The following is a 27706-nucleotide window of genomic DNA, read 5'->3' as shown; positions in this document are numbered from 1 at the left end:
TATTTACAACAGGACAGGACAAGGGATGTAAGTGAAGGAGGAATCTTGCACTGACTGTTGTCATGATGCCAGGGAGGAGAGGATTATCCACGTTTTGGACTGGCTTGGTCTTTTTATATTGTTTTGATATTTTCAACTTCTGGAACATATCCTTTGTAGGAAAAAAACCAAACCCAAATTAAAAATAAACCAATCTAAACCTTCCCCCCCCCCCTTTCTTTCTTCTCCCCCCCCCTTTTTTTTTTTTTAAGAGCATTTGCTTTTTGGCAATTTCCAAATAATGTTCACCTCTGCAAAGAGTTTTTTAAAACATCAGCCCCTCCTGGCCTGTATCAGGAACAGTGTGGCCAGCAGGAGCAGGGAAGTCCTTCTCCCCCTGTACTCAGCACTGGTTAGGCCATACCTTGAGTCCTGTGTCCAGTTCTGGGCCACTCAGTTCAGGAAAGATGTTGAGGTGCTGGAAGGTGTCCAGAGAAGGGCAACAAAGCTGGGGAGAGGTTTGGAGCACAGCCCTGTGAGGAGAGGCTGAGGGAGCTGGGCTTGCTTAGCCTGGAGAAGAGGAGGCTCAGAGGAGACCTTATTGCTGTCTATGACTACCTAAAGGGAGGTTGTAGCCAGGTGCGGGGTGGTCTCCTCTCAGGCAACCAGCGGCAGAACAAGAGGACACAGTCTCAAGCTGCACCAGGGGAGGTTTAGACTGGATGTTCTTCATAGAGAGAGTGATTGCCCATTGGAATGTGCTGCCCAGGGAGGTGGTGGAGTCGCTGTCCCTGGAGGTGTTCAAGAGGGAATTGGACATGGCACTTGGTGCCGTGGTCTAGTAGGCATGAGGTCTTGGGTGACAGGTTGGACTTGATGATCCTTGGGGTCTTTCCCAACCTTGTTGATTCTATGATTCGATTCTATTCTATTCTAATAGGGTGCCTTTGTTTCTTTTGATGCAAGTGCATTGCCTGCATGCTCTTTGCATAAGGCTTTAGGCACAGCTTGGAGGATGAACAAAACCATATCAGAAGTTCTTTGAATGGAGCTTTACCCCAACAGAAGTTTTCAGAGTTTTTCAATTCTTCAGGTGAGAAGCAGTAGATGGTTCAGCTTATGCTTAGGTAAAGAGGTATGGATAAAGACTGCAAGACCACAGAAACTATACAGGGGTGAAAACTGTAGAGAATCTGGGGCTAGAAGGAGCATGAGAACTGCAACTAGGAACAGGTATGATGAATCAAGGGTTATCTTTCTACTTCCCTTATACTGGTGGAAGGTTGCAAAGGAGTAAGTGATGGAGACAGGCACCTCAGCAGCAGATCTGGGAAGGATGCAAAAAGCCAACACTGTTTCAATTCTGCCCTGAAATTAGGAAATCTCTAACTATTGTATTTGCTGCTTTATATCTAATGCAGTGAGACCTCTGTCTGTGCTTGGAGTCCTACGACCATGATTGCCCAAGCAAATAATTAACAATGCAGCAATGAAAGTCAACCCAGGGGAGCTGCTGAGGTGGGTGGCTGGAGGTGAGAAAGCAGATCTGAGGAAGGGCATGTGGTAAAGGAGGGAACAGGAAAAGCCAGGCACTAATACAGTGCTGCAGAACCGGTATGAGCTGGAAGTAAAATATCATGCAAGGAAAACTCAGGGGGACTGCTGCAATGCTCTGTGAAGTCCAAGGCCCCTGAGCCAAGAGCCTTTCATATATTATGTACTCACAACTGTGTCAGACGAATATTATTTAGGTTGCAAAGGCAAGCACTTCAAACAGAAGAAAATGCCAGAATTAAGGCTGCAATCTTAATTTGGCACTCTTGTGCCTGTGCATTACAGTGCAGTGGTTTCAAGACTGCATACTCTCTTTCAAGGCAGGACCCCTGCCTGCTGCTGTATGTGGGATGGTGACATTTCTTGTCTGAGCAGTGTTCAGTAGCTTATTTTCTTTGCCTTGTTTAATGCGTAGCCTTTAAGTTTTGTATTGTGCCTGCCTTCTGCTGAGAAGAAAGGGTTCTTTATCTCAAGGTGTAATCTGTTAGGGCAGTATCTCAGCAGATCATGAAATTCATGGATTTTTCACCCCACTCCTGTGTGATGAGAGGACACAAGTTTCTCGATGTAAATCCATTGTACAGGCAGACAACTGAGGTGCGGCAAGATTAAGGTCAAAAATATCTATTAATTTTTCATGACCCATCTGAGACACCTAGAATCTCATTATTCAAAGTACTGATCGTTACAGAATGCTTTCTGTATTCAAAGCAAATTTCTCTTTGACTTCAGCTCAGCAATTCCTCAAATTACCCCCTGCCACATCTTAACTGGGGCTGAGCACCATTTTTCATTGATTCTTTTATTACTGTAGAGAGGGTGACATGAAAGCTGGAGAGGCTGTTTGTTTCTATCTTCTTTAATTGTTTGTTTTGCTGAAATGATCTTGAATCCAGGAGGAAAAAAAACCTAGTAATCAGTCTTCCAACTCTTTCTTTGCTTTAATTTTAATTTGAGGTGTTTATTTCAATATATTTTAGATGAAGCATTTAATTTCTTGTTCCAATTCATCTGTAATTTCGGTGTGTGTCTTCCTTTTGTTTGGAAAAATGTGCTTGGAAGTGTTCAGGTTCCAAAGAAGGCAAACTGAACTATATGTTTTGTTTCCACAAAGTCAAAGCTTTTTCCTTACTGATGTGCCAAAGCTGGGCTCTCAGTACACTGCTGATTTTTGACTGGAACTGCCACCAGACAGAAAAAAAATCACCAAAAGCCAAAGGCTGGTGAGAGGCCTCGAGCACTAGCCCTATGAGGAGAGGCTGAGGGAGCTGGAGTTGCTTAGCCTGGAGAGGAGGAGGCTCAGGGGAGACCTTATTGCTGTCTACAACTACCTGAAGGGAGGTTGTAGCCAGGAGGGGGTTGGTCTCTTCTCCCAGGCAACCAGCACCAGAACAAGAGGACACAGTCTCAAGCTGCACCAGGGGAAGTTTAAACTCGAGGTGAGGAGAAAGTTCTTCACAGAGAGAGTCATTAGGCATTGGAATGTGCTGCCCAGGGAGGTGGTGGTGGTGGAGTCACCATCCCTGGAGGTGTTCAAGAGGGGATTGGACGTGGCACTTGGTGCCATGGTCTAGTAGTCATGTGGTCTTGGGTGACAGGTTGGACTTGATGATCTTTGAGGCCTCTTCCAACCTTATGGATTCTATGATTTGCTCAGCTTTTTTTTCAGGCATCCAGAAAATGAGACTTAGTGACTGCTTGTAAGGAATCTAGTTTAAGAGACTGCTGATCTCTTCTTCCTAGTATCCAGTTATAAGACACTTGGGAATGGCTCAAAGCTGCACTGAGAGGTTTGGAAATTAGGAAGTGTTTATTTACTGAGAGGGTGGTCAACACTGGAACAGGCTTTCTAGAGAGGTGGTGGATGCCCTAAGCCTTTCAGTGTTCAAGAGGCATTTGGGCAGTGCCAAAGTGCATGGTTTAGTGGTCATGAACTTGTCAGCTTTTCCACCACTGACCTCTTCTGTCTTGTCTCCTTCTGCTTTCCTTTTCTTTTCTCCCTTTCTGGCTGAGTCCAGTCTTTGGACTTGTCCCATCTGGTTCTTGCCTAGCAAAGCTAGGATCAGCATAAGATCTCTTCCCTAAGCTCTAGACCATGGATCTAGAAAAATCCAGCTTCTACTTCTGGACTCTGTGCCCTTGTATTCATCCTTTTCCATTTTTGTCACATTCTGGCTCCTTGTCTTATCTGACTTCCCCTCCCTTAAGCCTGAGCAAGTCCCAGACTCTTTGCCTAAATGGCCCAGATGTCACACCATTCAATTTTCTTCTCCTGTGTGGCATTTCAGTCTCATACTTCTCCCAGTGTCCCAAGGCAATGTATTCTGATCACCTTCTTGGCTCTTTCCTACTTCTTTGGAATTAGCCAGCCTTGGATTCCAGTGGTCCCTGTGTACAGGGAGCAGGCAGGATCAGGAGAGATGCAAACCCAACAGGTGCAGTTCTCCTTCTCTTGCATCCCCAGTCCAGACATAGACCTTCCTTAAGTTCATGTTTAGAGGAAATCCTTTAGACCACAGAAGGCTCAGTGGGGAGAGGCTTTTAGAAAGGTTTTGGGTTTATTTTCAGATTGCTTTCTTTCTTTGAAAAGCTCTATTAAGTCTCTGCTGAACAGGTGTAAATTGCAGTTTTTCCGAAGGTTTTTGACCTGTCTAGATTTTCACCAAGTATGGAAAAAATCAGCAGGTGACATGAAAGGAATCTTTTGTTTCCTGCCTCATCAAAATTCAAGTCCCTCGAAAGCAGAGAACCTGCTGGAGCTTTTTAAAGGTCATTTTTCACCCCCCTTCACACTGGTAAAATAGCTCCTTTCCTATATCCTGTTTCTGGAGATGAACAAACCACTTTCGCTTCCGTTTTGCTCAAGTATCAAACTTGGCATCAGTATCTGGTACGGGAAATGTCAGTCTGAAAGATAAAATTTGGCATACCTAGATGAATCTGCAAGGAAGGCTTCACAGCAGGAAGCAGAAGGCAACCCAAAAAGACAGTGGGTACCAGCCCCAGCAATGCAGATTTCACCTCTGTCTGAGGGCTTCCTGGAGCAATTTTGGAAGGCCAAGCGAAGTCTGAACATGTCCTTGCAGAGTCTTCATCCTGGGACTGAGTCAACAAGCAGAAAAACAATTTGTTTTATTTCAGTTTGAATTTGGAGAGGAGGGGAAAAAAAAGCCTACCCCAGGCTTACAGCACCTTTAATACTCATTTAAAAATGCATGTCACACAATGAGAGAAAATCGGTGCCAGTCCCCAGCGTGGAACTAAAACCAACCAGCCAAGCAGTTAGAACAAACAAGCAAAACAGTGGAAAAAATCCAATCCTCCACAAGCCATCTTTCTCTTTCTCCTCCTCTCCCTCCCTCCTTGCTTCAATAGCGAGTGTTGAGCTATGGGGCTGTATTTTGCAGTCCTGCCTTCACCAAAGCTCGTTAACCCATGCGGCTCATGAATCATCCCCAAATGTGGGAGGCCTTGATGAAAAGAAAACAGCAACAGAGTTGCTGGTTTCCTTGCTTTTTGTGGAGGTTTTTTTGTACAGAGATTGCAGTCTCCAGCTGAGAGCACTGGCTATGTGCTACAGAGTGTGGCACAGTGGAAGAGGTCAAGATGCTGAGAGAGATTTGGCAAATCGTTTTAACAGCCAAGCATCTTCTAAGCCTTGCTATATACTTCCTTGGCTCCTCCTTGGAGAAAACCTAGTGGAAAGTGTCACTTTTGTGGACTCCAGGACAACATTCTCTGCTCTGGGAGGGGATTTCAGAAAGAGTTGTGCAGCCTTGAACTTCACCACTAATGCTGACTAAATATTCATGCCCACTAATGGCATTTGCAAGATGAAGAAGGTATCTCAGTCTGTTTCAGATCTGATATTCTCTCCTGAGCCAGTCCCTTTCTTAGTTGCTGTGAGCTGTCTGCAGCAGAAGGGGCAGGGGCTTAAGTGGAGCTGAATTATGAACTGCCTTCTCCTAGCAAGTAAGTGATCTTTCTTGGTTGCCATTCAGCAGACAGTGAAGGGAACTTCCCTGGCCGCTGCCCACTTTGTACCTTTCTCAGGGATAAATAAAAGCCTCCAGGGCTATTATGATGCCTCCCAACATGAGCCTGGATTGTACTGAGTATAGGCTGAAGAAAAAGAGGAAACAGGAATAAACATCAGCATCTGAAATGATGTGCAAGAGGGCTGGTGCCTGTGGCATTGCATGTATTCAATTTCAGCATGCTGTATTTACTTCTGCTTCCCTTCTCTGAAAAGGCAACCTTCAGGCACTTCACTAAATGGATTGAAAGGTCTGTCTGGTTTTAATGATGTTTCTAAAAGAGCCTGTGTGTTATTCCTCCACTCAAATACTTCTGAGAGATCTTGCAGTGCCTCTTGGTAAATCAGAACATTATGAATACCTTGGCATTTAGTGGGTAGGCGATGTTCTGTTTTGGGAATACTTTAGCAGGAGTGACTGGGGTTAATAAGCTAATGTTTGCTAGAAGAGGGCATCCTAATGTGGGAGAGTATGGGAACAATCAGCAGATTAATTAAGATGTGTGTAATGGAGTGATATGAACATTTAACTGAATTGGAAGCACAGTTTCTGTCTCAGGTGAGATCCTTGGGAGATGGAGAATCTGCTTGCCCCGTGAAGTGCAATTCCCCGTGCACTTTTACGGCAAACCCGTCTTAGCAGAGATGTACTCAGGCTCTACCCTTAATTATTGTGGTATAAATCTGTAATACCAGAGTGTCTCCAAAATGAGGAAGTCTAAGTCTGTGATTCTGTGAAGTGCTGCAGAAGTGAGCAGCAGAGGAAAACTAAGTGGAGTCATGGTTGTTCACCTGAATAGCTGAAACAAAATCTGACTCTGTGGCTTTTGTAGTGGAGAGAGGCACTCAGCGAGCTGGCACGGCTGAAAAGAGGTAGTTCTCAGCATGGCAAAAAGCAGGGTTGGGTTTGTTTGGGGTTTTGTGTTTGGTTTTGTTTCGTTTTGGTTTGGTTTTTCTGCCATTCATGTCTACCTATCAATGGAGAAGGACAAAAAACTTGGGAAAAAAAAGTTGATTTGGTCTCACTGCCTGGTGTTATTTAGAATCACAAAATGCCAGTATTAGGGGAAACATCCTGTCTGGTACTTCTGTGACCTCAAGTTGTATCTGCTGTAGGGGTGGCACAGGTATGCAATTATCAGTACAGTTAGGTCTGTTCTTAGCCACGCTGGGGCTGACACTACTCCACTGCAAGGGTACTCTGCTTGAATACCACAGACTCAGGCTGTGAAAGGAAGATCTTGGTAGCTGACTTGAGGAAGGCAGTGGAGAGAGCAGAGGATGTGTGCATCTGAAGGCCTGTGGAAGAATGGGCATAAATTGTAAAAGGCTCTTTCTCCACAAGAGCATCACCTTCTCTTGAGCTCTGAAAAGTGTCTGAAGCTACTTTCTGTCTCACACCTTGTAAAGCTTGAGCCTAGTGTGTGAGAACTAGCTTTTAGAAATGTTGGGCCAGCAGCAGAGTCTGGCCAGCCTGACCTGGTGTGAGGTGTCCCTGCCCATGGCAGGGGGGTTGGAACTAGATGATCCTTGTGGTCCCTTCCAACCCTGACTGATTCTGTGATTCTGTGAATTCCTGGTGTGCCATATAGCACCATGTGGGCACAGAGAAACAGCCAGGACTGGAGTGAGTCCATTGCCTGATTATCACTTAAGTGATCAACAGTGATGTAGATAGCAGTAGCTGTTTGTTAATACCCTCCTGCCTCCTTCCCACCCCTTAAGCAACCAGCATGGGCAGCAAGTGTAAATAAGTAAGGATATGCAAAGGGTAACATTTCATTCCAGCCCAGGGCATGGTCTGTGATGCAATGAATGAGCAGTTGGAGGGAAGGCTGGGATGCAAATCTGCAGTGCTTCTCAGAGCTGGAGATAATTGTTAAAGGCAGACAGAGTTGGGGTGTAGATGTTGCTGAGTGGGACTGTGTGAGTGGGAGAAGAAACATGCCTGACCAACTCTGGCAATGGGGGGGTGCCTATTCTGGCAGCAGGTGGGTGAGCATGTGGGCTGCAGTGAAAGTGTGGTGAGCATGCATGACTGGATTATTAGTTTGTGGTGCACGTGGCTGATTCAGGTTGGGGGAGGAAGGTGATCTGTGGAGCAGATTTCTTCTACCCTTCTGGACATGGTGTGAAGAAAATACTAAGACCAATATTTTGGCAGGGGTGTGAATCTAGAAGGACAACATTGAACGATAGCTCATCATTGAATCTGGCTTTTCAGCTCTCTGGGTCCCTACAGCATCCTAATTCCCTTTGGGGCTTTGTGGACTAGTTTCCAGCTATTGTAAATAGCTGCAAGGCAACAAATCCATTTACATCTGGGTAATAGAAAGTATAAATTTTGTGCCATCTTCCTTGTATTTCCATCTGTCTCACTTTGCCACCCTTGCTGCTTTGTCTTTGTTAGCTCTCCCTGGCTGTCACTTGAAGCTAAAATGGACTTTCTTGTTTCCCCCATTGATTGTCCCTTTCAAATATGATTAGCAGTGATCCTGGATTCTGGGACATGTACCACCATGTAAAGAGGTTGCACTGTGCCTTGGGGAGGCAGAGCAGGACCAATTTATGATGAGATGCATCTGGAAACCCAGGTGTAAGCCAGGCTGAAAACAATGAGGATAGCTCTAAGTGTGCATGCTGGAGCCAAAGGACCACTGCTAACCAGACCCAGAGCTACACAGGGTGGAGGCTGGGGATTTAGCAGCTGTCCTGACCTGGAGATAGTTCTCTTTTTGGCCCTTGCCATGGGTGAGATAACTGTGCTGGACCACAGGAGCTAGAGGCAGTGATGCCCTCAGTCTCTTGAGTCACAGAGGCTGTTGTAGTGAGAATCTTTAAGCACTGAGAAAGAGTGGGAAAGCCAGAAGGTTGGAGCAGGAGTAACAAAGAGAGATAGAACAGGGAAGGTGTGGGTGTTCCCACCCTGCATGTGCTTCCCACAGGCACGGTGCCTTCTCTACAATTTGCAGTGAGTGGCTGCATGCATCCATGGGGGCTAGAGATAACTGGCATCAGGAAAGCTGCCCCCAGCCTTGGAGCTGGTGATGATTTCTGAGCTAGGGCCAGTCCTGTTTCAAGTTAAGCACCCCTCCCTGCAGAGCTCTTCATTTTAATCTATGATTTGGATACGTGCTCTCTTTCCAAGTGTGAGAGGCTGAGACTGATGTAGTGTGTGGTGCGTGTTTCTGGGAGAAGGGTGGGGTGTGAAGAAAACACCCCAGACAATTGAGCTTCCAAGCACCAAGAGGCTTGAGGGCAGGAAAATCAGCTGATATTAACCTTGCACATTCTTCAGCTCTTCATTTTCTTTTACTGAATGAATATCACACGTCCTCCCTTTGCACATCACCATTGCCTCTCCCCTCCCTCCCCCCTGCTCTGGGCTTTACATCAGCCTCCTTAATAAGAACTACTCTTTTTTTAGTCCCAAGTGAGTGCCAAGCCCTTAGCAGCAGGACTTACTGTTGTTTGAAATAGCAAGCTGGCACTTTCGGCAGTGCTGCGCACCCTTGAGGAGCCAGTCAGTGCTGGGGAGCTCTTGGCCCTCTCCACCCCACTCCAATCCCTTTTATTCGATGTCATTATCAATGATTGGGAGGTAGGAGTAAAACAAAAACTCTCCAGATATGTGGCTTATAGGAAATTCCTTCAGGTAGTCAACTGCCATATCCATGACTCCAGAAGAACCTCTTAGAAGCACCTCTCAAAAATTCGTGGGTAAGAGGGCCCTGTTATAAAAGGGAACTGGCAAAGATACTCCTCTGCCAAGTCTAACCCAGGACTGCCATGGGTGCAGTGGAAAAACAGCTCTTTGTCAAGTGGCACTGGCCAGAGCATACACCAAGAGATCCATCCGTTCTCTCACCTATTTTCCCCTCCCTCCCTGCTGATCCTTTTCGCAGGGTGCTCTCAAGGTGTTTCTCTCCCTTGTATTTCCCAGTCCTTCAGCTGCCTTGACCTTTGTCTTTGAGTTTGCTTGTATTTCTTCCTTCTCAGCACTAATTTCTTGAGACTTCTTTGCTGGACTCTCCCATACCTTCTTCAGCATTCCAAGAGCAAATGGTATTTCCTGGGGTTAAGATACAGCAAATGTAAAATGCTCCAAGAGTAAAAGGATAAAAGGAGAAGACTTAAAAATAGTGTCTAATTAATGTATGGATATAGCTGCTTTAAGGGACTATTATGGCAAATAGGTTAAAAAAAGCTACCAGCATGGATTAGCCAGCTTTCTGAAGAGGACTAGCCCCAGCTATTACACAGAGCTTGATAGGAGCAATAAAAGCTTATGCATCAATTCTGCAGAGACAGGAAGAAGCTCATTTGGGCAGTGTTGGGAGGGAGTTGCAGATGCTCTCATAGCTCTGTTCCAGGGTGGGAATCCTCTGTCATCATTGTCATGGATAATGATGAAACTGATGCACAGGGCAGGGCTGGGAGGTGGAGAACAGGCTTGTCTTTAAATGACTCAGGCTGGCCATATGCTTACTCTTCACTCTGGGACTTTAATTTCTGTTTTCTGCTGTATGTCCTGGAGCAAGGAAGGGAACTGCAGCTCCCTTTCCAATATCCTCATCAGTTTTCTTTCACCCTTGTAACTGTGCACCTGAGTAATTTCTGCCATGAGTCCCTCTGCCTATACCTAGGGTAGCTCCTGACTGAAGTGGTGGGAGATCAGATACTGTGGTCAGGGACCCCAAATGGACAGCTGGCACTGACTGTGGTTCTGTGGGAAGGAGACTTCGAGAGCAAGGAAGCTTGCTTTAGTATCTAAACCATGGCTGCCTATCTCAACTGTCCCTACACATTGGGCTAGGAAACTCAAAAGTATTAAACCTTGCTTGCAAGGTTCTTAATGATTCTTACTACTGCTAAAACAGATCCAGAGATTCCCACTCTGCCTCTCCATCCACCATTGTTTACAGTCACGTTGTTTGCCCTTCACTCTTTCCTTTCTTGGTCTGGCCTCCTCCTCCTCCTCCTCTTTACCCATCATATGTGACTGAAGGATGATTTGGTATTTCTGCTTATTTAGTTGACCCTATTGCTTCTGTTCCTACTTATTTGAAGGTGGGCTAAAAAGCTTTGTGCAGGTGTGTAAGAACAGGTGACTGTGACATGAAACAGTAGGTGCCAAGTAAGTTAATGATCATAGTTTGAGGTTTGGTTGTTTCATTGTAAAATAGATGGGAAAAAACTACCTAAGCTGGCCCTCCATTGAGTGCAAGGCCATACCAGGACACCTCCAGAGGCCTCTTCTAACCTGAATTTCTCTAGAACCCTTAACAATTGTTTGGTGTAATGATATTTTTATCCTGAGGTGTGTTTTTATTTGCTTGTCTCACAGTGCATGGTGTGGTGGGGCTGGGCAGTATCTGGAATCTTGTTTTCTAGGCACAGAAATCCAATCAAGTGTTTCTCCTTTCACAGCCTTAATAAATCTTACTTTGCAGGAGAGCACAAAATTACAATTTGAAGAGCTCATCTGTAAAAGTGTTTTACCAATCAAGGGCTGCAATGCCAAATGATGTCAATGATGTCACATTTGCAGTGTTTGCTAAATGAGGGCTTGCAGCTGGAAGTGGAGCTGCAAGGCTGAAGCCGGACCCATATGTGGATCTTCCAGCACGTTTCACTCTTTCCCTGTCAAAATGGTTCCCTTTGGGAATTTCTACAGGCCACACTCAGTCATCCAGCCTCTGAGCTGCCCATCACAGCACCTCAGCTCATTGCTAGAAACCCAGCTGTTCTCACATGGTTTTCCCCATGTCAGGATAAAATGAATCCAAGGGGAGAGGGTCACAATGACTACTTCATAATTCCTAATAATTTAGTATTTTCCTTCCCAGACACTAGGATAGCCACAATAGCCCTGATTCTGGCTTTCTATAAAGATTCTGAGAAGGATATTCAGGGATAGCAAACAGCATAATTTTTTTGGAACTTAAGAAAGCAGGGTCAAGAAACCCTGTTTTGAATGACTCACTACTTGATGTACCATGGCAATTGACCCTCTGGAGGCACTGCAGGCCCAGCTAGCCTCTGATGTCTCTTCTCAGCTACCCCTGTCAGGACTGCTCTGGAAGGACTGAACCTGGGATTGACAGATGACATTTGCAACTTGAGAGGCCAGAGATGCTCAGAACGTTTTTCCAGGGCCCACGCTTCTGAGCTGCGTCCCTGCACAACCTCCACCATGCAAAATGCCTTTTCTTCAGTCAGCAGAGTGGGATCCAGGAGCCATGAGGTCCCCATCCCACCTCTCAGTTTTCCCTGCCATGCCAAACAGACCCTGGAGAAACCTGTAGCATTGGTCCCCCAACTCGAGGTTTGTTTAAGAGCACTGACATCTGTGTTCTGTAGCTGGCTGAGGCAGCATGTTTTGGAGTGGGTCAGCCTCCCCTCTTCCACAGGAGCTACTGGAAGAGCTGACTGCAAACAGATTTTCACTGCCCCGATGTGGACTGCTGTCAAACAGTGCCCAATGAAAGCTGACAAGCTGACAGACCAAATCCATCAATGGAGGATGAGGAGAGGGGGAACAGAATGTCTCTTGTGCATGCCTTCAAGAGACAGAGAGCAATTTCATAGATAGGCCAGCTAGGATCTTGTAAGTGATACAAGTCCATATTTAATAGCCTACCCATTTCTCTGAAGGCAGATGCAGGTGCAGGGCATATAGGGATAAGAAAAGTTTTGTGTTAGGCACAAAGCAGCCCATAAAATCCAGCTTCCAAGCTAGGCTTCTGCTTGGTGCTGTCTGTGAGTGCTAAGTAACTGGTGGGCTGGCTGGGAACCCCCAGGGAGCTCAGAAATGGAAGGTTTCTGGAATCAAACTCTGGGCCACAAGAAATCATTTTTTGCCCCTTTGACTCATGCATCCTGTGTTGAAGTTTGCTCCTGAAGAGCAATTGCAATGGTGAGGTCAAGAGGAGAATATCTTCACTGGCTCCTTTCATTTGTGTGTGGTTAATTGTTGCATGGACAGTGAAGGGCCCTAGAGGGAGAACTGTCCTCTGAGGGGAGCAAATGTCCTTTGGCTGCTGCTCTCACCTTTGATGAAGGTGCAGATTTGCTGGAGAAGGGAGCTTTTCCTTTGGATAGGAATCACAGTGTTGTCTCAGCTAGTGGGTTAGGTTGATGGTTGGATTTGATGACTCTGGGGGTCTTTACCAGCTGAAACAATTCTGTGATTCTGTAATCTTTCTACTGCCTACAGGGCATAGAATGTTATCCAGGCTGCAAATCAGACCACGTGTTGCAGCTAGCTATGACCCAAACTTGTACTCATCTGAGCCTACTACCTTGCCCCAGCACCATCCCTCATATTGACCTACAGAGTGCCACCCATCACCTTACTTCAAGCTTTTAAATGAGCCCAGCCTGAACAGAAATATCCTTTGTGAGCTCACCTGTTAGCACCTGGTCCCAGCTGTAGAGGCTTCCCAGGATCTTCTCAATGCAGATCTGGAAATCAGCACTGAGCTGCACTTGATTTATTGGTTGCTGCCCAAGCAAAGTTCATGTGAAAAAAACCAACAACCTAATCCTGTGCTGACTCTTTTCTGCACTGACCTATTTACTACTGAAGTCTGTAACAGGTCTTTATTATAATTTCCTTTTTCTTCCTCCAAAATGCAGACTGATTTCATGTTGCTCCAGGAGTCTGTGTAGGAGCTTGGGACAATATTGACAATTTTCACCCTGATGCTGAACTCACGAAGGCATCATTGTGATAACTTTGTACCAGACAAAGCTAGGAAGTTATCAGGAGGCTCAGTCAGGTGCTCTTCCCTCATCAGGCAAGCTGGGGAAAGTTCTCCTGCCATGCATGCTCATTCCCCTTGTCCCAGGTAGCACAACTAGTGGTGGGAATATCATAGAAATGGTCTATTGGCCTGGGCTTGGGCTCAGTAATAAGCAGCGTAGTACAGATGAATCATTTTGTGGTCCAGCAGAGCTGTGCTTGGGCTCTGGAGCCTGGGCTGAGGATTTTGCTTTTGCTGCAGCATTGTCAGTGCAGGCTGGTTGCTTTATTTCAGCAGCACAAGTGATTTAGAGAGATGAATGGTCAGAGATCCTGCTCTGAAACATATATAGGAAAACCAAGCTACTGTTGCATTAAAAGTGAAGCTACTTCATTGATGCTATACTCTCATTAGTAATCCAAAGAGCTTAAAAGACTATAAACCAGGCCCTTTCTGTTTGCTCTGTGTCCTTTCAGTGACAAAGTGGAAACTGGCATCTTCGTGCTTTGTAACTGTCTGATTTGCAGTCTTTCTCTCCCTCTTCCCCCACCCTCACAGCAGCCTGTCCTCATACTACTGATTCATTGTGCTATCAGATGGGTGATAACAGATGCTTCAGGAGAAGGGAATCTTCCTCCACAATTTGCTTAGCCAGTTGTGTGGTTGGAGTAGGAGTCAATTCCTTCCTGCCGTCTGCAGCCGTCTGCAGCCTGAAACGACTCACCCATCCCTTACCATCCTAGGGGTACAACTATAAATACTAGCAAGGGTTAGCAGAAGTTGCCAGCCCTTTTTAAGTTCTTTCTCCGAAGTCTGTCTTTGAATGCTTCTTATGGCAACAAAAGGCTTCTGGAGAAATAGAGAGTGCAAAAGGGGTACGAATGGCTGATCGTTAATTTCAGGGAGCTGCCTGCCCTCCAAATGTTGCAGAAGAGGGTGAGAAGGCAGCATTAACTCATTTTCACAGTGTGCTTCAGTTCCATTAGCAGAATTTCCTCTAATTTTTCACTTGGCCGCCACATGGTGACATCTGTCATGTCTTGGGAGATAGGTTTGGACATTAGCTGCGCTAAGTGGGATAGACACAGTCGAAAGGGACATGGCCATATGCAGACATGGACCCAGAAACTTTCAGTCAGACATGGCCCTTCTTCTTGCCTCAGTAGTTAAGTTTACAGGGAACTAACATTCCCCTCTTGATTCCAGTGATTAGGAATGACAACCCCTTTCTTCAGCCATCTGGGGTGTGAAAACAAATACATCTGCGTGGTCCAAATCGATCCAGAAAGGTGGAAAGTAAACCAACGACCATCAGAAACATTATCTCTCTGTGCCTTGCTCCTTCAACCCCCTGCCCTGGTTGCTTCATTTGCTGATCCATATTTCCTCCCACTCTTCAGCTGGGCCAAATGTGGCTCTGTCTTGCCAAGGACGATGGCACCAAGAGTGTCATGGCTGGCAGGGAAGAGTTGAGAGGAGTGGGGCTGGATTTTGCAGGATTGTGGTAGCCTCAGGGCTGCTCAGCTGATGGTTCCCACCTCCCTAACCCCTCCTGGGCCCCCCTCCAAGCCCATTTCTGGGATCTTGACTGACTTTGGCAGTTGGCTGCTGATGCAAGAGGGTTTCCATGGCAATGTACCAGCGCTGCTCGCTCCTTCTTCATGCTCTGCCTTCCTTTCCCCCACCCTCCCTCTCCTCGCCCCCCTCTCCAGCCCTCCTGTTTCTCAAGCCTGTTGCCATGGAAAAGCCATAATCCACAAAGAATTTCAGATCTCCCCCCACCCACTGGGTTGGTTTTTTTTTTTAGGTGTTAAAAGTTTGCTTTTCAGTTTAATGTGTGGGAGGGGAGGCTCCATCTGCCCCTTTGAAACCTTGTCCCTGGGCAAGAGGGAAGTCTCTGTCTCGGACTGGAGGTCCTCTTGGAAGCAGGGTGGTGGGAAGCAGCAGAGAAGAGTTCCAGTCGATGAGGTCCTCGGCAGGGTTATGGCTTTCAGAAGTGCTTATGTGGCACTGGAGGCTGTGACCAGTTTTTTGAAGGGACTGTGTGATTTGGAGTCTGGTTTCTGAATCAATGACGTTTAAGAGCCCAAGACATGCTGGCAAAAAAGGAGGAGTGAGAGATTTCTGAAAGGTGCCTCCTCTGGAGGCTGCTTTTTCTGAAGTGATCATAGTCAGGGCTGCCAACAGAAAAGGGTGCAGACAACTCATACACTGCTACAATATGTGCACAGCAAGAGCTAAGGAAACGATGCAGCCAGAGATACTGAATGAGACCAGAATGAGAGCCCACATTATCCCACCCGGTGCTCATGCTAATTCCCAAGCCTTCAGGGTATGTCCACACTCTGTTAGGACTTGTGTGTGAGATTTGTGGGTTACATTTTCGTGTGTTAGCTTGAGCACCAATTAAAGATGAAGTCAGTCCAGTTTCTGCTCAGACTAAACAAACTCGCCTAGGTATCTCTGGAAAGCACTGACAGCTCTACTGCTCTGTGTAGCTCTGAACTGGAAGGAGCTGTGGTGTGGTGGTAGATGTGGGAATTGACCCTCTGGTATGGTAGTAGATATAGGAATTGACCCTTTGCTACACTCTTCATGGAAATGCTCTAGTCTCACTCCCAGCATGCTTGCTGTTTCCATCTGTACCGTGTTCAGACTTCCTGCAATGGGCACTGTGGCCTGGAATCCTCAAACACATGTTGGAAAACCTTGTTTGCAGTGTTTCTAGGTCTAAGGAGTTCTGGAAGTCTCCTGAGCAAAGAAATATTCTTGGGAGATTTCAGGAGAGAGAAGTGAAAGGTTTCAGATAATATATCTCAGATTTGGACCCTGTACTTTTCTCAGACCTCCTGAGAGTCTTTTATTGGATGCAATGTTAACACCAGGCCTGAGGCTTCTTTAGACTGACCTTTTCCCAGAGAAGCAGCAAAGGAGTAATTTGAGATCAAATGCAGCTCTAGAGTAAAATGGCACATTTACTCATTGGAGATGCAGCCACACAGGCTGAAGCTGACTCTTTCTCTTTCTTGTGCATCCTCAATGTTTCCTGAACATTTTGTCTCTCTGCAACTACATTCAGGCGTCCTGCTGCAGACGCCTAACCCACGCACTGTGGTTACCCCTCTCCATTGTCTGTGTGTACCAGGCACATGAGTCACTTGCTGCTCTCCTGGCCTCAGATGCCATAATAGCCACAGAGTCTAAATTGGGCATGTGGAGTAGGTGATGGAGCATAACCTGGAGTCTTTTCAAGCTGTTGGAAAAATGATCGATTTACCAAACCATAAAGTCACAGTTCTGGGGCGTTGTAGTTTCTCCCTTTTTGCATTAATTCCTGGAAGGTGATAGATCTTCAGCTGCCACAGGCTGTGATCTAACCCACAGAAAGCAAAAAGCCTGATCTGTCAGCCATGCTCTAGCTTTTTCCCTGTTGGTATGTCTTTCTTGTCTTCCAAACAAGCACAATTTCTTCAGTCCCATGCCCTGGGTTGTTTGTCTCCTTCTATCTTCAATCTTTTTTCTGACACTGCTGAGAAAGAAGCCTGCATAGTTGCCGTGCCATGTTGGGCACCTCTCAGGTGGATCCCATCTGTATGTTTCACAGTCACCATCCATCTCCATCTGTTTTAGGACCTAAAGCACTGACCAAAAGGCAAATGTTTCCTTTCTTTTTGCATCTTTCAAGCACCAGGGATAGATCCCAAAAGCTTTTCCAGAGCACTGTGTAAGAATGTAGGAGTGTACTGACCTATCAACAGGCCCAGTTGCCCTCCTTTTGCTCAGCAAGACCTTGTGCAGCCCCAGACATCGCTCTCTCTTTTGCCAAAAGGAAGAGAGAGAGGGCATGTAACTTTATTTAACAGAGCCTGGACTACAAACTACATCACAAAACACTCTACAAAGTTAATAATACAAAGCACAATTCGGATGTGATATAAATGATGTAAATGTGTGAACTCTGAGTAGGACTTTGGCAGTGTTCCCAGCCGTGTTCAAAATGTACCCATGATATTTCTATCTCCCATATTGGGAACCCACTAGAGACAGGCAGAAAAGACTTGGGTTGAATTTATTATCCATATTTATAATTCATTTCAGAATAGCATCTTCCTCCCACACTGATCCATCCTCATGGCACTACATATGCACCCAGCTCAGAGCATGAGGCTTCACACTCTGACTTTTGGGGCAAGAGTTGAGTATGGTGAGATCTGCTTGAAGTATTCAGTATGTGTTGGGAAACCCAAAATAGATGGTGCAAGGCAATATGGAGCCTGTAGCTATGCAGGTAGAGGTAAAGAAATGGGTTTGCAAGCTGTCAAATCATGGCCCTTTGGGGCAGAAAAACAATTGTGTCTGAGTGTAGCAACCTGGGTGAAAGACTGGAAAGAGATTTTTTTGTATTTATCTCTCTTTTATGTTTTCCCAGGGTATGGAAATGGAATGAAGTAGAAGAAGAGTACAGAGGGGTTATGGCTGTGACAGGGGTGGGCATAAGGAAAGGCTGGGGGCTGAGGGTTTGCAGGATAACTTCTGAGTTGTGACTTGGGGTCCAGGGAGCACCTGGATGGGGACACTGTAGCTTGCAGAGCCTTGTTGCCCCCCGGTGAGAGCGCAGAAAGTGCCAGTGGTTGAGCAACTGAGCTGGCTGCAGTGAAGGCAGCAGTACCCCAGCAACGGCTGCCTTGGAAGTGCTGAAGAAGGCGATGGTTAGCAGTAGAGAGCCAATGGGAAGGATGGCAGACATGGCAGTTTGGGTGGGGAAGCAGTGGCACAGGGAAGGCTGCTGGTGTTGAGGAGGATACTGATTGCAGTAAGTGTTACAGTAGCGTTTGGAGTGTTAACTGCAAGTGGAGACAAGGGTGGCTAATTACGGACGTGATTGTGAAGAGGAAGGGGAGGCAGGCTTGAGGAGGAGTGGTGAGATCTACAATTACGGCACTTTGCAAAGAAGAGTCTGCTGCTCAGTGTGAGGCTGCAAGGGGTTCAGGTCTGGTGTTAATCTGAAGCTTATGCCTTGCTTGCTTCTCCTTCTATCTCACTCCTGCTTTGCTAACTGCATCATTTTCACCGTTTGTGTGTAGCGTGGAGAAAAAGACATTAATGGTTTTGTGCAGGAAAAAAGAGGAAAAGCAAAGTCTTAATTTAGACATTATCCCACTGGTGATGCATCCTCTGCCCCTTGTCAGATCAATGCTGGCTGGAAGATTTTCTTTGGAAGAATGAGGGTTGTTTTTTTTTTAATGCTGCAAGGAAAAACAAAAATCACAAGGAAGTTTAAAGGGGAGAGGGAGCAAAAAGCCCCAGAAGAACCCTAATTGGTCTGAGACCTTCCTCAGCCCAAGGAAGGGTTAATGCTTTAAATGCAATGTAATTTCAGCGGCACTAAAGAACACGTTTCCATGGAAACATCAACCCACGGAGGGAGAGAATGAGAGAGAAGGGAGAGGGAGCAGCAGCTGAGAGAGAGTGGCTCCACTGGCAAAGGAGGAGCAGCCTCCAGACCCCCACACAGTTACTGACAGGAGTGGTTGTTTGTTTGTTTGTTTGTTTTAATCAATTCCCCTTTGGGGATGTAGCAGGGAAGAAAGTGATAGGGTGCCATCTTGGCAGAACCACTACAGAGCCAGGCACAAATCCAGTCATACTTTTTGGACCGAGTCTCCTTGCAGGCAATGACTCTGCTTCTGTGAGCACTGTGGATTTGCTGCTCTTACGAATGCCTGAATGCTTTCAACAGTTAATAAACGTTGAATGACCCCCAGTTCACTTGTGGTTTCTTGGTGGGTCAAAAATGTGGAGTTAGTCTGCTGTGGCAGAGAATCTAATGAAGGGATTTGTTTCAGTCTCTCCAGCTAGTTTAGCCTCGTCTGGCTTCTGGCAGTGGTGAGAAGGACCTTGCTGGCAGATTTGTGCTCACCTGCTTGCTGGTTGGTATTCTCAGAACAGAAAATGTGATGACCTCTAGGTAAATCTAGAGATGCCCTGATGATTGACTCCCAGCACACCAGCCACCTTCAGAAGCCCAAGGGGCTGCTGACATGGACATCTGCTTGGCCAACTGTTTTAAGCTGTGGCCCATGACCATGGCAGTCCATGGGAGATTTCAAAGGGACGGGCAGAAATGATTCAGGAAAGTAAGGCTGTTGGCGCTGGGGTTAAATTCACTGCATGGTGACAGTAGTTCAACTGGAGTATTTCTTGCCACTCTGCAAATTGACAGAGCTTGATAAACACCATCCTGGGTGAAAAATCACTGTGAAGAGCCCCATTTAACTTCTGTTCTGTGACTTTTTGTCCTGTCAACGTTTGTATGACTGTGCCCTAAGACAGATAAACAGGTCTGAAGGACATCACTTAACCTTTCTGTACTTTCCTGCTTGTGGTAGTATGGCTTCCATCAGTGACCTGCTAGGTGGATGCCAAGACATAATTACAACCCACTGTCAGCTGTTTTGACAAATGTAATTTTTTTTGTGCCTTCACTGCCCCTTGTAAGCAGATTTTCAGTCCTTTCAAATGGGAGAAATACCTTCAAGCCTAGCTTTGCTTTGGAGAAAAGTGATTTGTTACCTGTTCCTAATGAATAAGGAAGGATGGAAAGATATGGCAATAAAAAAATAATAATAATACTTTAAGAAAGTATTTGGCAGGAGTTTATTAACTGAGTAAAGCTTTGCAGCTTGATCCAATTTTAGACTGAACATTTAGTTTTTATTTTATCCAGTCACTGTACAATTTTGACCTTAAAGCTATTTTTCTGTTGGCCACTTTCTATTACTTAAAGGTTTGGTGAGTCAGTTCAGAAGTGTATTTGTTTTTAGCAAACCTTTTTGGATTTGGAAAAAACCCCACAACCCAACCCTTTCTGAGAGTGGACTGATTTCCTGTGAGACTTGTAGATATTTCCAGCTTCAACCAGCTCTTAAGACACTTTTCCCTTGTTTCTGTTGTGTTTCCAGTGAGGCTGGAAGGTGCAGGTGCATACTCTGGAGTTATTTAGCACTCTGTCATTTTCCCAGGAAAAAAAGTAAAGAAATAAATAGAGAAAGTTGGAAGATAAGTTGTAAAATGTTGAGTTCAAGATGACATGTTTTGCCATGGAATCCTGTTTGTTGCCTCTTGGAATTACAAGCATGGAAATGTTATGTTATTTTATTTTCCTCCTTCATTATACTAGGATGGACTAAAGCTCCAGGGGATATCCATTCCCCTGTCGAGGTGCTGCCCCTGTACTCAGCACTGGTTAGGCCACACCTTGAGTCCTGTGTCCAGTTCTGGGCCCCTCAGTTTAGGAAAGATGTTGACTTGCTGGAATGTATCCAGAGAAGGGCAACGAAGCCGGGGAGGGGTTTGGAGCACAGCCCTGGGAGGAGAGGCTGAGGGAGCTGGGCTTGCTTAGCCTGGAGAAGAGGAGGCTCAGAGGAGACCTTGTTGCTGTCTACAACTACCTGAAGGGAGGTTGTATCCAGGTGGGGGTTGGTCTCCTCTCCCAGGTAACCAGTGGCAGAACAAGAGGACACAGTCTCAAATTGCACCATGGGAGGTTTAGGCTGGATGTTAGGAAGAAGTTCTTCACAGAAAGAGAGACTGACCATTGGAATGGGCTGCCCAGGGAGGTGGTGGAGTCACCATCTTAGGAAGAGACTGGATGGGGTGCTTGGTGCCATGGTTTAGTTGATTAGGTGGTGTTGGATGATAGGTTGGACTCGATGATCTCAAAAGTCTTTTCCAACCTGGTTAATTCTCTTCTCTTCTCTTCTCTTCTCTTCTCTTCTCTTCTCTTCTCTTCTCTTCTCTTCTCTTCTCTTCTCTTCTCTTCTCTTCTCTTCTCTTCTCTTCTCTTCTCTTCTCTTCTCTTCTCTTCTCTTCTCTTCTCTTCTCTTCTCTTCTCTTCTCTTCTCTTCTCTTCTCGACACTTTAGGGGTGGCACATTGCAGATGTAGTTTGTGTGATCTGTGCTAGATTCTATGGTCCTGCTCTGGGTTGGACTCGAGTACCTCCAGAGGTCCCTTCCAACCCCTAACATCCTGTGACCCTGTGACCTGGGCTGTTGTCCATCAAACAGAGCATAGGTGTCATGTGACAGGCTGGTCTGTATGGGAGCAGGACCATGCCAGAAGCTTCATTTTCTGTCCAAAGTCATTACAGTTTTCAGATCTTATTGTTCTCGTTCTCCCTTACAACATGTTGACCTCCTCATGAAAAAAATGTCATTGCCAAGCTCTTAATCCCACTTTCCCATTTGAAAAACGAGTTTGATAGGAATTTTTTCCTGGCTCTGCCACTTGTGAAAATAGGTCAGTCAGGATATGTGTGAGAAAAATTTGGCTTTGATTGAGTTTTTCAAGATATTGCTGTGACCAACATAGCAGATGGGACAAAATAAAGATTTATCCTGCCCTTCTTTTTTTCCATAAATAGGCCACCTCATCCTAATATGTAGCTATGGTTCTTACAAGTGACCTAACTCCCACAGTCTGGCCTTGGTACTGCCAGCAGCTTCTTGGCAAAGGGAGTGTAAAACACTGCTAGACCTGCATGGCAACACATCTTTTCCCTTTCTATCAAAGGCAATGACTGCACAGGGTGAAAAGCAAGTGAGAGATCAAATCCTAGATGGTATTAGGTACAAGGAAGAAAAAGTTATCGTGGAATCTCTGAATCTCCCTGAAGTAGTTGGACAAGCAGCCTTTTACCTGCCTCTTATTACTGTAATTTCTGCCCCAGGCTGGAGCTAACCCTAATTCCCCCCCTGGGGGTAATTTCATGACCCTGCAAAATGAGTTCCCCCTCTATACACTTCACAGAATCACCAAGGTTGGAAGAGACCTCAAAGATCTGTCCATGCTGCAAACCTCTGTGCTTCTGTGCTTGAGTTTCTTCTTACATTTTCAGGAGGGAGAGTGGGGACTGTAGAGGCTGTAGAAAGTGAGCTTCACTCCTTGTTCTCAGGAAAGGTCCCATCTCATTAGGATCAAGCAGTGCGTGTCGGGAAGTAGCCCTGCCATTGCTCCGGCTCCCTATGTACTCTGAGGATAGATATATTCTCAGTCTCCAGGAACTGTCAGCTCAGAGTCTCTGAAATGACAAATTCATGGTAGATGAATAGAAGAAATGGGAACAAAGTGGAAGTTCCTTTTCTTTTTACAACTAAGAGAGGGAGCAGTGGAGAGGATTCATGCTTCCACTGCATGTAGGAGCTGTCAGTTGGAAGTCTCAGCACACACATGGACGTTGTTTTCAACACAACTTTGCTGAATACGATGGAGAAGCAGCAAGGACAAATAAGTAGATACTTGTCTTCCACCAGAAGTGAATATTTTGCAGGTCAGGAACTAGCACCAAGAAAATTAATCTTCCTAGAGGTGAAGGGCCAGAATCTCAGCAGATCAAACACTATCACTCCGTGGCTGTCCGCTGGCTATCGCTATTCCGGTCTGGTATCGGTCTCTTGTCTTTTAAAAAACATGTGGACAGCAGGGAAAAACCAAATTAATCTCTCATAGCTCTGTTATGTTGAAACCTGAGGGATATTTCCTACTCTAGATGCTCTTCTAACCTCTCTGCACAAAGCAAGCAATCTTGAGCTCTGGCCGTTTCTCCAAGCCTGTGGTCACATTGGTTCCCAGTAGTCTACAATCACTGTAGCCTGGGCACATTTCCTGGTGCAGAATGCCTGCACAATTTGGGATTTGGTTGGTCTCTTTTCTACACTTGCTTCCTTTCTTGCAGTGCATGTTCCCAGGTGCAGTGGAAATGCTGGCAGTCGGGGAGAAAGGAGCAAATGAAGTGCTAGATGCTGTGCCTTTAAGATTGCATTTTCCTAGTCAGTGTTTGCTTCTGGTTTTTTCCTCTCTTGTTTTGGTTTTGTTCTTCATGATGGCAGACAGAGCAGAGTCCGTGCCCCTTGTTATGTAAAATCAGCTGCACTTGTGCCCTTCGTGTGGAGTCCTTTGGCTGTAAATCCTACTCGACACCAGACAGATGTTGCACAAACACAGCCAGATGTGCCTGCCTTTCACAAGCCCACAAGCTAGCAGCACTGCAGCGGGGAGAGGCAGTACAGGAGGCTGGGGCAGCACAGGGCGGTGAATGTGTTGGAGAGTACCAACCATGAAGAAGATTAATCAAAGGCCCAGGCTGAGCCTCTTCTTACCTTTTTGGGGGTCAACAAATGGGTTTGCCATCCTCTTGAGACTGCGTTATCTCAAGAGACTTTGTGCACTTACAGCTGGGTCTGGATGGCTGCTGTGCACGGATTGGCTGTCCTCTGAGGCAGAGGCAGCTGTGGAAATGTTGAGCAATGGTGTAGAGGAAAAATACATAAATTATTTTAAGCTTTCAATGGGTTTGGAAAATGGAGATTTAAATCAGAAGTCAAAGGGATCCTTTGCATTGTTCCATGAAGAGTAATCTACCACATTTCAGTCTCTCAGATGAGAGCAGAAGCTATTAGCAGCTAGCTTGTGCTGGTTAAATCATTGTCTGTCAATCACTTGCCACCTGAAGGTCAGAATTCTCATTTGTAAATAAATATGCTGGTTCTAAACTTCCTTTCCCTGTCCTTTGAGTCCACCCACCTTTATGTCTGTCCATTCTTGTCCAGGAGCAGCTGTTTGTGATGGCCAGGACACGCTGCAGGGCAGGACTGATGCACTCTGCCCAAGCTGTTTGCATCAGCCAGGGCTGGGTAGGTCTTGTTGGTGCTGAGTGAGGGAACATGGTTTGGAGCTGTGGGCATTTGTGCTAAAAGGCACACACCCATCTTTGCTCTTCCCTGGCCGTGAAGTGGATGTGGGCAGGCAGCTATGCCTGACCCTGGTACCACTGGCTTGTGGGTTTTTAATGCTGTGTCTAGAGAAAAGAAAAAGGCCACCACACAGATTCTGTGGGGTCAAGGTCTTTCATTGCCTTCATCTCACTGCTGCTAACATTCTGCCTCCGTGTTTCTCATTACTCTGAGTTGCCCAAGAGGCTGATGGTGATTTGCATCCGCATCTCCTTATCCTGCATCACACTCCACCTGCCTTTTACCCTGAAAATCTTCTCTGATAGCAGTATCCCACAGCCTTTCTTTCCCCACTCTCCACCTACACCCTGCTTTTCCCTCGTGTGCTGGACTGCTGAGTTGACTGATGCAGATGGTGGAGAGGCTGTTTTATTTATATGATCTATCTTATTCAGAGAAGCAGTGGATGTTAGGATAATGATGCCATTTCAGACAGGCTGCTTGTCTCACTGGAGCATAACAAGCACTGACAGGGCAGAGAGGAGCGAGTATGTGTGCACACGTGTGAAGTGAGGAGTGCGATGGACTGAATCGAGGCAAAGTTCACTTTTGCCCACCCAGTCAGGAGGAATTGTTTCCTAGCAAGGCTCCAGACACAGAGGTAGGAGCAGATAGTGGTAATTTATTTCAAATGCATCTTCTTAAGAGCTGACTTTGAGGTAGAGAAAAATTTGGTTAACACCCTCCCCGTCTCCCCACAAGCAACCTCTGCCTGCCACATTTGCCTCTCCACACTTTCTCCATCACTAGCTGAAGCCATTTAAAATGTCACATCTCTCTGCTGGTCCTGACTTGGCCATTTGATGTGGTTTTAATGCTCTATTTCCTATGACAACCAGTCTTTGAAACACTCTCCATTAACTTGCAGGACTGACAGCCTCACATCTAGGGTGGGTGATGTTACCTAATGGTCAGAGCACAGGGTAGGGAATCAAGTCCCCCTAATTCTGATTTGCTTTTTGCCCAAGGTCATGTCCCTTTCTTCTTTGTTCCTGCCTGCTTGTCTGCTCCAAAGAGCTCACAAAGTCCACCTGTTTCCACAGTGTCTCGTATGTTTTGCTTCTGCCTGACTCAGTTGTGGCATGGGGGCCACTGCACTAGGGAAGGGCTCTACCCTTCTGTACTTGAATTGAGCAGCACTAGAAATGCTCACATAAGCAAAATTCTCTGCTGAATGACATTTCCAGCAAATTAAATTACATTGCCTGTGTCTGCCCCCTTCATGCCCTCTTTCTCTTTCCATTTCAGAGTATAAACCATCCAGGAAACGGTGGATTAAGCCCTCTACAGGCACAGTTTCATCTTGGGTTACTTCACCTGTATGCACAGCCTGCCACCATCATGTTATGCCCCATGCTGCAGCTGTTGGCTCAGGCCATTGGTTGCATGCTTGGGGCTGGAGCCCGTGTAGGCTGCCGGAACCAGAGCAGGCAGCAGCACTGCTGGCACACTGGGGAAGTGCTGCTGCAGAAGGGAATGGCTCTTGCTGCGGTAGTGATGGAGGGCAGAGCCATTCAAGTGTGGCTGCCTTGCAGCACTCTGCCAGGGAGTCCTTCAAGCCCTGATTCTTTGTCATGGAGGAGTTCCCTAGCTCAGCACACCTGAGCAAGCCCCACAGCTCTCCGTGTGCTGCTCACACCCTGCATCCCTGTGTAGGTGACTCTAAAGAAGCAGCAACTGCTTCTACTGCACTCCTCCTGCAAACTTTTGTAAGCATATTGTTAATGGGTTTGAGAGAAAATCCTCTGAAGAGTTATTGTGCCAAATTTGGAGACTAATTTCAGTCATTAAGGTGCAAAGTGAGGGATTTTAGTGCCACTTTAAGTGTAAATCTCAAAGCAGCTCCAAGGATTGGAGTTGCTGATGATCCCTCCTTGATTATTATTAGTGGTTCTAATCTCTCCAGTGGAAAACAAACAGAAATGACACCTTCTTGTGTCATAGCTATTGCTGATTTCTGTGAACTCTTCTTGTCAGGCTGTGCAAGGGAGATTCCCATAGTGGCATCATCCTTGGGTAGGAGGGGAAAGAGCTGAGAACTGTTTAATATTGCTGGCTGTTTAACTGGATGGTGGTGGCTCTGCTTTCTAACTCCTGGCATATATAAAACTGCAAGTCCCATCAGGCTAAAGGCATCCTTATCTTCTGGGAGACTTGCTTTGTCATTACTCTGGTGGCCAGTGCAGAGAATTCATGAAATGGGTGTAGCTGCAATCTTGGTCCACTGGAAGGTCTTTCCCACTGTAAGAGCCTTACATAGGTCTGGTAGGTTGCACATACCCAGTGGTGGTCTGTGCTTGGTGTACCTCAGTGCAAATGGCTGTGAAAGAAGTGCCAGAAAAAGAGTATGTGTGGTCCTGCCATCAGATGTTTTACATCATTGCAATCAACTGCATGGCTAAGATTTTTCCATGCAGCTGATATTTTAGGACTCTCTTGGTGTTTGGGTGCTGAATAAGTCCAACTTCTGAAAAATAATGAGTAGTCTGCCTTTGAAAAATCATCCTGATGCAAATTGTTCACACTGTGCTCCCTTATGGCTGTGTTTTCTATGCTGTGCATGTCCCCTGAAGGTCACAACATGGACCAAGTATGCCTTTAGAAATAAACATAATTGCTGATTGCACTTGGTAAGGGGAAATTAGTGGATGAGTTTGGTTGATTAACAGAGTTAGGACAAAAAAAAGTTTGGGAAAAGGAAGAAACTCAAATCATGACCTGCTTTTTTATTTGTTTGAAGAAGTTTCCTTGTTACCAGTTCCTTAATCAAATTAGCAGGGCATTTTCTGTGTGCAGAAAGTGGAAAGGTGTGAACCCACTGAAAGAACAGATTTTGGCGTGGTTTTTTTTTTTTCCCCTTGAAACTGCTTCAAACTGAGTTCAGAAGGGATGAACTGAAGCTAAATATCAGGAAATGTTTGCTGGTGTCGTGGTGTAATAGAGCATGAGAGCCTCTCATGTTTGTAATGGAAATATTGCTTGTGTAGTTTATAGGAGAACTGGGCAAAACACGGGAGGGCAGAGTCCTGGGGCTAGCTCTGCAGGCAGCTTGGTCACCTCTGATGTGATGCTGCCGATGCCAGAGCAGGTGTACAAAGGCAAAATCTACTTCTTGCGACAGGATTGTGAACTGAAGTGAAATACATGAACAGGAGAAACTGTCAGAGTGCCATGGAGATGTCATATAAGCCACTGAACTGTGAAATGTGTATTTGCCTCCTCCTCTTCCCACAGTGTCATTCTGGATGATCTGACAATTAAGAAAACAATATACCTGACTCTCATTTACAGCAACCCCACTTTAACATGCTCTCACCATGCAGCAAGGCCTCAAAATGAGTGTAGCTGTAATCTTGGTCCACTGCCAGAGCTGAGTGAAGAGGCCTTAGGATAAGGACTGTTTAACAGTCCATTTGTACAGCTGACAGGAGATGCCTCAAAGGGGGGTGCCTTGTGCAGAAGTGATGGGGTCTTTCCAGACAAAGAATCATTTTGTTGGCTGTGGCAACTTGCAGGGCTGATCACCCTTTAGTTTGATCTTGCTGAGTGTAAGGCATGATTCTGTCCCTAGGGAAAAGGACTTTTACTGCACTGTTT

The 27706-nt window shown here is 46.0% G+C and overlaps 1 protein-coding gene across 1 annotated transcript in view; it reads left to right on the top strand.

Moving 5' to 3' along the window:
- Positions 1-27706, top strand: part of GRIN2B (glutamate ionotropic receptor NMDA type subunit 2B) — a 214178-nt gene that overhangs the window by 104135 nt on the left and 82337 nt on the right. The window lies entirely within an intron of this gene.

Source organism: Dryobates pubescens, chromosome 15, assembly GCF_014839835.1.
Source record: "Dryobates pubescens isolate bDryPub1 chromosome 15, bDryPub1.pri, whole genome shotgun sequence".
Taxonomy (NCBI): domain Eukaryota; kingdom Metazoa; phylum Chordata; class Aves; order Piciformes; family Picidae; genus Dryobates; species Dryobates pubescens.
This window is presented reverse-complemented; position numbering and strand designations above follow the sequence as displayed.